Here is a 13,212-nt window from a genome sequence, read left to right as displayed (position 1 = left end):
GCATCTTTTGACTCAGGTCAAATTTAATCAGGAACTCTTCCCTTCCCAAGGCATTGCCTGGAGGGCCTTGGAGGCCAAGCTAGACAAAACCTTGCACCCACACCTCCAGGGAGCGCTGTTGGGTCCCATCCAGGGTGCTGGGCATCCTGAGTCCTCTTGTGTTTGCCAGGTGAAGGCTGCAGTTCCTCCTCCCTCACCTCGCCACCACCACCCCCCTTCGCCACCCCCTCCTTCGCCACCCCCCGAATTATTCTTAACTTCCTTGGGAGATTCCAGTCCGCGGACTTGGACAGGAACACAGGAGGAAAGGGGCTTGAACTCAGGCAGAGGCTTCAAACGCCAGCCTTGATCTAAGATATCCTGGTGAATGAGAAGCAATCTAGTAGAGGACAAACTTAAAAAAAAAAAAAAAAAAAATCTCAAGGAACTGAGAAAGGGGAGTTGGAACGACTCCTAGAGCCCTCTGAGCTTTTGCATGCGTGTAGTATATTTTCCACTGGAGGAGGGGACTACATTATTTATTGCCCACTGTAGGACACTTTCAGTAAAAGAAGGGAGCTATTTATAATTATGTCCACTTGGGACAACAGTCACTCTAACGATCAGGAGTCCTGGGAATGTGGCCAGAGATGGAAAGGCCACTGACTATCAAGCTGCCACCCGGCAGCACAGAGTTAAAAGGAAAGTTAAGAAGTGGCCCCCGTGCCTTTCAGCCCATCTCACTATCCTACTCTCCACAAACCTGCCTAGGATTCAATCCCAGATCCCAGGAGAATAGATTTATTTCCCTAGGCGATCACCAGGACCACTGGCCGAGCAGGGTCCCCTAATCCAGTCTTACCCCAGGAAGTCATGTGGCCTGTGTTAGGAACAGACTCTGTGCCTGTGTTAGGAAGCAACCTCTGCTGTTGAGTCAGAAAGAGAGGTGCCTAGCCTCCTCTATGCAGTGGCCAAAGAGCTTTGTAATAATTAGGGGTTGGGAGACCTTTATGCTAGCCCTGGCTGGGCCTCTGATTTCAAATGGAAATTGGGTGAAGACATTGTTTTTTCTCCCTAGGTCCCTGTTTCTTCATCTGTAAGATGAGAAGCACAGTACCCACCCAGCTCACCTCATGTGGTTGCTTTAGAATTATATTTTCAATTCCAGGAAATCTATGAAGGCTTACTATAAGCCGGGCTCTGTGCTGAGTGTTAGGGATCCAATATGAGTAAGATCTGGTCTCTGCCACCCCAGAGCGCAGGGTCTAGCCCCGCAGAAAGACTGGGAAACAAATAATTTCATTGTGTAACAATGTGGCAATTAGAATATCAAGGCCTCAAGGGAGTATGGAGGAAGGAATGACTTTTCCTGAACCTCAGGGAGTTTTCCCAGAAAATGTGATTTTTATTACCTTGAACTAATCCAGAGCAAATATTTATTGAAACCTACTATGTGCCAGACATTGGATATGAAGATACAGTGATTTAAAAAATATATTTCCTGTCTTCATGAACCTTGAAATAGCCCTATGAGTCATAAAATAAAATGAATAAGAGATTGTTGTTGGCATTTCAGGCAGAGGGAAGGAATGTGGAAAAGCAAAGGAGTGGGATGTTCTGAAATTTCTAGTAATGCACCATGTTCCAGCAGTGGCAGCTGGGAGCAGTGGCCAGGCATGTGGCTGGTAAAGTAGACTGATTGGGATTAGGTCAGGAAGGGGTTGATAGACACAGCTAGCAACGGTGGTCTTCCCAGTAGAGGAGATGGCGAAGCAAGGCTGACATTGGGAAGTGACATGGTTGGTTGTGGGATTTAGATCCTGCTGCAGATCACAGGGAGCGATACTACTGGGCTTCCAAGGAAAGAGAGAGCAGAAATAGTATAAACCTCTAGTGATGCTGTACATGATTAATAGTGAATTTATGACTTCTGATGAAATTACACAGTGGCCATTCTCCTGCCTGTCCTTGAAGGCCAAATTCATGGCTCAGTGCTATGTTTGTTGATTAAATTCATGGAGCTATTGCAGTGCAGGATACATTAGATAATTTATACCGAGTGCCTTAAATATTTTTTATGTCTGTTAACTCAGTAATTCTTAGCAAATTGGAAAATAATAAAAATTTAAAAAAAAAATGTAGTAGGAAGATCTGGGTGGGGATCTTTATTCATTCACTTTTTAGCCATATGACTTTGGTCAAATTTAGAATATCTTAATCTATAAAGTGAAATTACAAGTAGAAATTTTGCCTTAATGCATAGCAATTATGGAAGATGTTTATAAAGCAGCTGGCACAATGTTTTGCCTATAATAAAAACTAAAGGCTGGGTGCAGTGGCTCACACCTGTAATCCCAGCACTTTGGGAGGCCATGGCGAGCTGATCACGAGGTCAAGAGATCGAGACCGTCCTGGCCAACACTGTGAAACCCCGTCACTACTAAAAGTACAAAAATTAGCTGGGCATGGAGGCGCGTGCCTATAGTCCCACTTACTCGGGAGGCTGAGGCAGGAGAATCTCTTGAACTTGGGAGGCGGAGGTTGCAGTGAGCCAAGATCACACCACTGCACTCCAGCCTGGCGACAGAGTAAGACTCCATCTCAAAAAAAAAAAAAAAAAAAAGGCAGCCGTTATTATTATTGTTGTTGTTGGAATGCATTCATAGAAAGCAATCCAGCATGAAATAATAGTAACAGATAACATGTTTACAGTAATGGCAAGGTGTGTGGGAGTAGTTAAACATAGTTACAGAAATGGTTCTATACAGTATGCAGCAATAATAAAATATGTGGCAATTAAAAAAGAATCATATAATTACAAGGTGATATATTTAAACCAGTCTACTCTGCAGTAGGACAAATCCAGTTGTCTTGGGTCAGTAGCATGTTGTGCATGTTTTCTAGAACATTCTTTATTCTGAAATATATTTGGCTGCTCCTTCACTCACTTATTCACTTCATTGCTCATTAGTTCCTTCATTTACAAACACACAGTGGGCCTCTGCTAAATGTGAAGCCCTAAACTAAGTGCTGTGTGTGTTGATCAAATAATAATAAATGGTTTTTGAGAAGAAACCATAAGACTATTATGTCACTTTAAGACCTTTACCATATGTGACAACATTTCCCCTCTTTCAACTCTGGCAGCAAGTCATGTGTAGACTCAAAACTCTGTGACAAACTTCTAGGTTAAGTTGTAGAGAGTTCCATCTAATGCTGATGTGCATTCAGACTGTGTCCTGCTGAACTCCAGAACATTCCATTCTCATTGACAGCTCTGTGAATGAAACCCTGAGGTTGTGCAAAATGCAGTTGTCCTGGTCTGTTTGGGCTACTATAATAAAATATATGTTGGTGTCACATAAACAACAGGAATGTATTTCCCACAGTTCTAGAGGCTGGAAAGTCCAAGTCAAGGCATCGGCCCATTTTGTGTCTGGTAAGAGCCAGAGTCCTGGTTCACAGATGGCACCTTCATACTGTCCTCATGTGGTGGAAGGGGCAGGACAACTCTCTGGACACTAACCTTATTCTTGAGATCTCTGCCCTTATAACCTTGTCACCTCACAAAGACCTCATGTCCTAATACGATCACATTGGTGATTATGTTTCAACATGTGAATTTTGGGGTACACAAACATTCTGACCAAGCAGCTGTTAGAGCCTTAGACGTAAACCCATTGGCCTGAAATTCAAGAACTTCCCAACAACTTCATCTCTCACTCCTGGTGACATACCGGCCAGCTGCTCATCACCCCATGGGCTCCAGGCTCCTACTTTTGTGCTTATGACTTGGATCATTTCCTCCTCCGTATTTGGTGCCTCCATGTTTCCCTGGAATCTTTTCCAGGACATTCCCTTCACCTTGCTGCACTCCCTCAGCTCAAGGTTACATTCCCCTGTTCTCTTATTTGGCTATGTGGATGTCTCAGGTTTTAAATGACATCTTCAAAATCCAGGTGACATGGTTATGCTTGGCCAATAATGAGGAAGTTTATGGTGTTAATGCCTGAGCTCCCATCTAGATACTCCTGATGATGGAATCTACAGATTGCCTAGTGTCAGAGTCAGTAAAGGTAACCAAGAAGATAAGTGCTCCCACTTACTGCTTCATGCAAGATTTAACCAATCCATGTATGGGAAACCCAATCAGGATACATCCTGCTCTGTAATGTTTTAGGAGGTGCCATTTCTTAAGCTGAGTCCTTCACCATTGCCTGAGTTCTACTGTTAGTGATACATTACTTTGCATTCAACTTTATACTCCCTTGCTGCCTTCCTTGAATGTTCTACTAACTTATGAAGAGGTTCTGTCATCCATTTGTGTAGGTAGAGAAGAAGGAAGAGGTTCAGGGAAAAGGGTGAGCACCTTCATAGATGCAGCCACTGGTCCACATGATCCACATGATCCTTTGCAGATAGTCATGCTGCCTAGCTGCATTCGGTGATGATGGGGTCAGTGGCTTGCTTCTATGCTTTGACTCGTGTTGACTATATTAACTGCTTGTCATAAATTGCCCCATTACTTTGAGAATATTCTCTGTTACTAACTTTAATAATAGTTGTATTTTAATTATCCCTTTTGAATGCTAGACCAGCCGCTTTGTTTCTCTCTAGTTCTTGTACAACTCTTCGAATTATTACTCCACTTTGCGGATTGAGGAAACAGGACCCAGAGAGACGAATTAATTTATTCCATGGTAGCCCATTACTCAGTGGCCCTGGAGGTCATGTGTATGTGCATGTGTGTGTATGTGTTTGTGTGTATTGAGAAGAAAGGCGGCAGGAGAATAGGTTTATTCTGAAACTATGTGATTATTTTTTACTATATCACGTTGCTTATCACTAGGCTTTCTAGAGTTGACTGAACCTTTGGATTGAATGGCCCACGTAAAATCCTTCCATAATGGTGATTTCCATGCTCAATTTTTTTAACAGCTCATGTTGGAGAAGCAGCTGCTTATTTACAAGGTGCTTTTTAGTAGTACCTGTTAAAAGGTCACCTTTTAGATGTCACCTTTTTGTGCAGATATACTTTCCTGTTTTGCAGTGGTTGATGTATTTACATGAAATTCTGTGCACAGGGCCCCAATGCATGATCCAAAACTTGTCTTCGATTTAGAATGCTGTTTGGACACAGTAGGCAATAGAGGAGGAAAAGGGACACAAGGAGAAAGTGCAGGGGAGACAATAGAGAGTGGCAGGAAGGAGAACTGTATCATACAAAGATCGCAGGCTTTTCCACTTGAGTGACCTATGCCTTTTTGCTTGTTTGCTTGCTTGCTTGCTTACTTTACCACGGCTAGGCTGGGGATGTGTTTTTGTCTCTGGATAAATTGTCCACTGGGAAATGACCAGTGTATGAATACAGAAGAAATAGCAATATTAGCACCACTTCCTTCTAGGCCCTGGTTTCGTAACTCTTCTTCTTACATAGGAAAATAGCTGTTGCGTGCTCACAAGTGAAATGAGATACAAGAAAATTTTGTTGTTGTTCTTAAATTAGAGTAGGGTGGGAAATCCAACATATGGGAATTTTCTGAGTGTTGCAAATTGCCTACCATCCTGTTAAGTATTGCTGAGCAGCTAATCAAGAAAAGTAAAAACAGGTAAAATGAAGCAGCTAGTCCAGGAAGTGCTACAAATTTACATATTATATAGAGTGCTAGGTTACTGTAAATGATTCCATTTGAAGGGTGTTCTGGTAAGTCTGGTGCATGTTCCCACACTTAGCACACAGACCTCAAAGGCGCAGACAGACCTGGGTCCAGATCACCGCTGGTTTCACAAACTTCAGAGGTCTTGAATGGTATTTAACTTCCCTGACCATCATTGCTCTTGGGTGGAATGAAGATAATAATATCTTCCTTATGAAGAAAACAGGCAAAATCAAATTACCACTTAAAATTCCCTTCACCTTTTACAATATAACCTTTAGTGTGGGAAAATCAGGCATGTAACAAGTAAACCAATATCTGAACACCAACGCATTGAGATTCCATCCCATTTGGGCACCAAATCAATCATCAACTTGGCTTTGGATGACCCTGAGAACTCAGATTAAGGTTAAGAATTAATATGTGTACCAGGCTTGCCAATTTAACAAGCACCCTTATGCATTTTGTCTTATTTAATCCAAACAACAATTCCTTAAAAGAGGTTTTGTTACTAGCCTCAATAGAAGAAACCTGAGTCTCAAGGAATTTACTAGCCCATGAACACCAACCTGGTCATTCTAGTGGAAAATCCTGCAATCTTTGTATGATACAGTTCTCCTTCCTGGCACTCACTGTTCTCTTCCCCTGCACTTTCTCCTTTTGCCCCCTTTCCTCCACTTTTTATTACCTTCTGTGTCCAAATAGCATTCTAAATCTAAGACAATTTTTGGATCATGCACCAGGGCCCTGTGCCTGGAATTTCATGTGAATACAAAATTAACCATTGCAAAACAGGAAAACATGTCTGAACAAAAAGGTGACATCTACAGAATAGTGGTTTCTGATTATGAGTCCTGGATCCTCACGTGGACTGTAGTACAACAAGTGTAGCATGGAGTCTCAGCTCCATGTAATCTACTCAGTAGACTATGGATGGAATAAATAATATGGCTCACCTATATCTCCACATTCTCATTACAAATATTTACACCTGCTTTTGTGGTTAATAAAATATAAAAATGTAGACAAATAACAGATTTCATTTTGTTTTTCATTTAGGCAATTAAAAACTATCTAATTGCTACATTCTGGACAGTGTGAAATTTGATATCATTCAAATTTCTCATGATTCGATAGAAGAGCTTACTAACAAATGTGAGTTAGACAGGATTTTGACTCAAGGAAGTAAACAGCTTTCTAAATAGCGCAGCTGCTCAGTGACTCCAAGGTGTGATCTCTGACAGACCCTGCGGAAACCACATCTAGAAAAAAGCTGAATGCAGAAGTCAACCAACTATCATTAAATAGGCCAAGCATTTGCCTAAGCACTTCCTCTGAAGTTCAGTAGTTGTATGGCCTTAGGTAAACTATATAATACCCTTAAATCTTATTTTTGGCTTCTTTAAAATGACACAACAATACTACAGACCTCATAGAGTGATTGTGAGGTTTAGGTGGCACACAGGTAAAGTGCTCACTTTCTGTCTGGTTGGCAGTGAGTGTCGGCTGTCACCACCACCACGGCCAATATTAGTATAGACACATTAGTTAAACTTCTCTTTCTCCTCCTGTGATGGTTAATACTAGATGCCAACTTGATTAGATTGAAGAATGCCTAGATAACTGGTAAAGTATTGTCTTTGAGTGTATCTGTGAGGGTGTTGCCAGAGGAGATGAACATTTGAGTTGGTGGACTGGGAGAGGAAGACCCACACTCAATGTAGTTGGGCAGCGTCCGATTGGCTGCCAACCCCACATGGCTAGAACAAAGCAGACAAAAGAAAGTGGAATGAGCTGGCTGTCTGAGTCTTCCATCCTTCATCACTCTCTCGTGCTAGATGCTTCCTGCCTTTGGACATCAGACTGCAGGTGCTTCAACCTTTGGACTCTTGGACTTTAACCAGTGGTTTGCCAGGGGCTCTCGGGACTTTGACCACAGACTGAAGGCTTCCCTACTTCTGAGGCTTTGGGACTCAGACTGAGCCACCACAGGTTTCCTACCTCCTCAGCTTGCAGATGACCTGTCATGGGACTTCCTTTACCTTGTGATAGTGTGAGTCAATTCTCCTTAATAAACTCCCTTTCATATATACATATATCCTGTTATTAATAATTCTGTCATTCTGGAGAATCCTAATTAACACCTCCCTTCTCCTCTTTTCTCTCTTTCTCCCCTTGCCTCTTTCTCCTCGCTGATCCTGTGTAAGGCAAGAAAAGTTAAAGATCTGCTATGATCTCGTGTCTTCTGGCTGCTGTCAGCCTGGTGGGAGAGGCAGAAACCTCAACATACAGATATGGCAGACAGAAGGCATGGCAAGGATTCTCAGCCAGAAAATGGAGATTCATCAGGAGCTGGCAGAGCCTCTCCCAGGCCAGCCCCACGTGCTGCTAACATGTTCCTTTTCTCCAAGTTCACTAAAATTCCTCAGGGAAACACAGGCAAAGCACACATGAGACTGGGAAAGCATCCCATTGTAGGAAGCTCATCTCCCCTCCTGCCAGGGTCCCTTGCTAGGTCATCTCAGACAAAAAAAAGAAAATGAAAAAGAAAAAAGTTTTACCCTGATGCTATAAGAAAAGCCCTAAGTCCCCAAATGGTGAGAAAATCATTCTGCATTGCAGACCAAAGTATTCCATCCACAGTCTGCCACCATCTGGGATACAGGGACTCTTGGAGTTAGGGATATTACAAAAGAATCCTGGTTAGCTTTGCACTCAGACCAAAAGAGGCTTTCTTGATTAGTTAGGTATCCAGGATCCCAACTAGGGTATGGAGAGCCAGGCACTTGTTTCAGGTACAAAAATTGAAAGGGAGAGCTAAAAACCATCAGTCAAGACAAATATTTTCACACCATATTTTTAAAAATAAATAAATATTTTATATTAATATATAAAAATATATATTTAAAAATAAATATTAAAAATAAATATTAATAAATATTTATATTTATTAAATATAAATCTCTGATGAAAAACCCATCGAGATTTTAAATAAATAGAGTGAATCAGTATGATGGATTTTCCTTTTGTCACAGGCTCCAAATGTCTGGCCTGGCCATCTTACTGATTCCATCTCTCTCCCTGGGGAGGAGTAAAGAAGGAAGGGAGAGGTAATACATTTTTCTGCATTTAGTTTATGACAAGCACTTGCAAACCCTACCTCATATCTTCCTTGTGGTAACAGTGAAAGACAGGGAGGATTAACCCCATTTTTTGACAAGAAAAACTGAGGTTCAACAAGAATGAGTAACGTTTGTTGGGTAGAGACAGAATCGAAATTCAGATGTGTCTGAGCCCATGGCCTATAGCAAACTTGTCCAGCTCGTGGCCATGGACTTCATGCAGCCCAGGATGGCTTTGAATGAAACCCAACACAAATTTGTAAACTTTCTTAAAACATTATGAAACTTTTTTTAAAAAGTTCATCAGCTATCATTAGTGTTAGTATATTTTATGTGTGGCCCAAGACAATTCTTCTCCCAGTGTGGCCCAGGGAAGCCAAAAGATTGGATACCTCTGGCCTATAGCTTTGTCATGCTACTGTGAATCTACTTAGTCAACTACACTGCTTGGCTCAGTCTTGTCAATGACAGTACTATTCTGCTTCTGCTGCCATAAAAACATGGCATAGTCTGGGTGGTTTAAAGAGAAATGTATTTTCTCACAGTTCTTAAGGGCTGGAAGTCCAAGGCCAAGGTGTCGGCAGGTTTGGTTTCTCCTGAGGCCTCTGTCCTTTGCTTACAGATGGCTGACTCCTTGCTAGGTCCTCCTAGGGTCTTTATGTCAGTGCCTGAGCATTGCTGGTATTTCTTCTTCTTGTGAGGACACCAGTCCTATTGGATTAGGAACCACCCTTATGATCTATTTTAACCTTACTTGCCTCCTTATAGGCTCTATCTCCAAAAATATAATCATTTTGGGGGTTAGGGCTTTGAGATATGAATTTGTGGTGGGTCACAGTTCAGTCCATAACAAACAGTTACTCTGCTTTGGGACTCTGTTACTATAGACATCACAGAGGCTGTGCATATCACTGCCCTCAGAATTTATAATTGAGTTGCAGTACATGAAATTTACATAAAGTAATTCTACTGCAAAGCCAACAGTAGACACTACAATTAATTATCAAATGTAAAATAAACAAAGGCAGGGAATGTTATTTGCCATTTTATCCTTGAGAATACCCCTTGTTACAGAGTAGGGCATATATATATATATATATATCATATGTGTGTGTGTATATATGTACGGGTGTGAGTGTGTATATATATATGTATATATGTGTGTGTGTATATATATGTGTGTGTGTGTATATATATATGTATGTGGAAAATTCAGAGAAGAAAAAGAATCTTGCCAGCCAGGAAGACAAGGAAGGAACACTTTTGAACTGGCCTTGAAATTTGAGTAGACTATCAGCAGGTCAAGATAGAAGAGCGTTTCTAAGAGAAGACAGTGTGCCAAGCCCTGGAGGCAGGAAGACACAGGTCTGCTGAGATAAGAAACAGCAGTTAGGTCTGTCTGAGGTAGAGACAGAAGCTGCAGAAAACAAACACAAGGCTGTAGTCAGACCATGAAAACATGTAGTTCTTGAAATAAAACCCTAGGACTTCACTCCTCTAGCCAGATGCTCCCGTGGTGTCTGGATGAAAGATCCTTATGAGCCAGAAATCACATGGGGTGGTAGAAAGTGCAGTAGACTGGAAGCTGAGCTAGTTGAATTGTATTCTTCTTTTATACACTTGTATTAGTTATATATTGCTGCATATCAAGTTATCCCTCAAAACTTAGTGGCTTAAAACAAATCATCATCTCTGTGGGTCAGGGATCCAGTCATAGCTTAGCTAAGTCTTCTGCCTCAGAATCATTCAAAAGAATGTAATCAATATGTAGGCCAGGACTGTGCACTCATCTGAAGGCTCAACTGGGGAAGGACCTGCTTCCAAGGTCACTCATGTAGTTACTAGCAGAATTCAGATTCTTGAAAGTTGTTGAACTGAGGCTTTCATTTTCTTCTTGGATGTTGTCTGAAAACCACTCTCAGTTCCTGACCACATGGGCCTCTCCATAGGTCAGCCCACACATGGCAGCTTGTTTTATCCAGGGCAAATGTGAGAAGAACCAGAGAGAGAGTATAAACAAAATAGAAGCCACACCCTCTTCTAGGCTAATTTTGGGGTAGAGGTTATTATGTTTAACAGGAAGGAGGCAGAAGCTAAAAGCTACTGACATAACACTGAGACACTTGGTATCTCCCTAATACTGTGAAGATTCTTCCCTCTGGCATAGTGGTTCTGTGGCTGGGTAGTGGGCTGACTCTGCCTCTCTGCCCCTCACCATCTTAGTCTACCACCTCATAACATCCGAGTATTTCCCTGGACTCTAATAATGGGCAGAAAATTTTCTAATTTGGAGACAAGAGGTCTTTGAGACGTAGAGCCTGTCTTATTTCCCTCTATACTCACAGTGCTTAGGATGGTGATAGGCACATGGTGGTTGTCATCACTGTTTGTTAGATAAATCAATATGTAGCATTCGTTTAGATGCCTGACACTAGGGACACAGCCTGGGCTTTTTACTGGGGCAGAGAATCCTGGGATTTACACAGGGTTCTCTGCTTTTCTGTGTCCAACAAGGACCCTCCATCTGTGCCTGTGTACAGGGAGCTGGATCTTGCCATGGAGTCTTGAAATGCTTGTTGGATGTTTCAAAATGATAACTTTTAAGCTCACATTTCACAACTAAAATGATTCCATTGTGTTCTGAAAATCTTTTTAATTGAATGTTCTCTTTGTCAACCCAATAAACTGCTAGTTTTGCAATAAGATTCCCCTGGCACCTTTCCTGGAAGGTTCAGTGTGAGAAATTCGCTCACATAACAATATAGTAGCAAAATCCTGTCAGCTAAGTTCTGTGGATTGATTGTCTTCTGTGTGCCAAGCACTGTGCTAGGTGCTGGACACAGGACAGTGGGTCATATAGGAACTCACAAAAGAAGGACAGAAGCCTCTTTTATGCTGCACTGTTTTTTCTTACTGGAGATTTTTTTCTTTTGTTTACTATCACAGGAATCAACAAGACTTTCTTACATACACAGGGTGACCATATGGAGAGATAAATGTGCCAGAGTAAAGACAGCCATACATACTTGACACTTGTCCCATTAAAAAGCGAAGTCTATTTCCTTCCACTTGAATCTGCACTGACCTGAGACTGCTTGGACCCATAGAAAATGGCAGATATGACATATAGCCAGTCCAAGGCTTTGCCTTGGAGAGACCTAGAAACTTCTGCCTTAGTGTCTTGAAGCCTCGAGGTGGCAGGAAATAAGTCTAACCAGCTACCTGGCCAGAGAAATGAGCAGGAAAGGCCCCAAGAATATGTGAAGAAGGAGATGGGCCTGGTAGAGCCCAGGCTTCCAACCAACCGACAAGACTCCAGGCATGGTAATGAAACCATCTCAATACTTCCAGCAGCACCAGCAACCAACAGAACATCACTAAGTGACCCCAGGGTGTGCCATCTGCCCCAGTTCCTGCTGCACAAAACCATGATATAAAGAAGTGGGTTGTTTTACATCAGTAAGTATCGGGTTAGTTTTATACTCAGTAATAAATCAAGGGAGCATTTTACAACAATTTCCCAGAAGATGGGCACAATAGGGGCCCCACAGGGTGGGGTGAGAAGAGTTGCTGAAACCTTAGCATGAGACTGTCAGAAGTCCCTTTTTTGTTTTTTTTTGTTTGTTTGTTTGTTTGTTTGTTTTGATTTTCAGAAAGCCCTACAGTAATAATACCTAATATTTCTTAATTGCTATAAATATGGCTTTATTTCCTGCCACTTTGGGCCATGCATTATCCTGACTAGTAACTAATGCTTATGCCCCTGGCTGCTGGGAATAAATATTCTTATAGCCTCTATAAATCTTGCTGATCATTCAAGGTTCCTCTTGGGCACTAGCAACCTCAGGAACTTTCATGTTGACCTGAGAGTCTCTCTACTTTTCATAACTCTATCTTAGCCAAGTTGTATTTTGTTGAAATTATCTCTGTTATCTCCACAAGTTTCTATTTTCCACTTGTAAGATGGTTGAAGATACAGATTGCATCTTCCTCATGGTTGCATGTATGTACAGTTTTAACAGAATCTGCACATTGTAAATGACCAACCTAGCATTTGCATGTTGTATTAGAGTTTATAAAGGGTTTTCATTATTACCCCTGTTGAACAATTGAATTGAGGCTCAGGGAGGAAAATGACTTTCTTAAAATCCCTGGGTCACAGGGGCTCCTCACTCAGAGGCTTGCTAATTTTCTCCCCCACATACTGAGGATAGGGAGAACTTCTTGGTGGGAGGGAGAGAGCCGAAGCCCTATCCTCCCCATGGATACATGTCCTTTGTTTTCAGTGTCTGGGAAATGCCCCAGGATTCCCTGCTGCGTTACCCTGGGAGACTATTGCTCAATCCCAGCAGCTGTTCTGGAGGAAGGAAAAAGCAGACATTCTGAATGTATCATACATACAATGCAATATTGAATTGGAGGTTGCTAATGAGCAAGAACTCTTTTATTGTGTA

This window comes from Theropithecus gelada, chromosome 13 (assembly GCF_003255815.1).
Source record: "Theropithecus gelada isolate Dixy chromosome 13, Tgel_1.0, whole genome shotgun sequence".
NCBI classification, from domain to species: domain Eukaryota; kingdom Metazoa; phylum Chordata; class Mammalia; order Primates; family Cercopithecidae; genus Theropithecus; species Theropithecus gelada.
Note: the sequence above shows the minus strand (reverse complement) of the source record.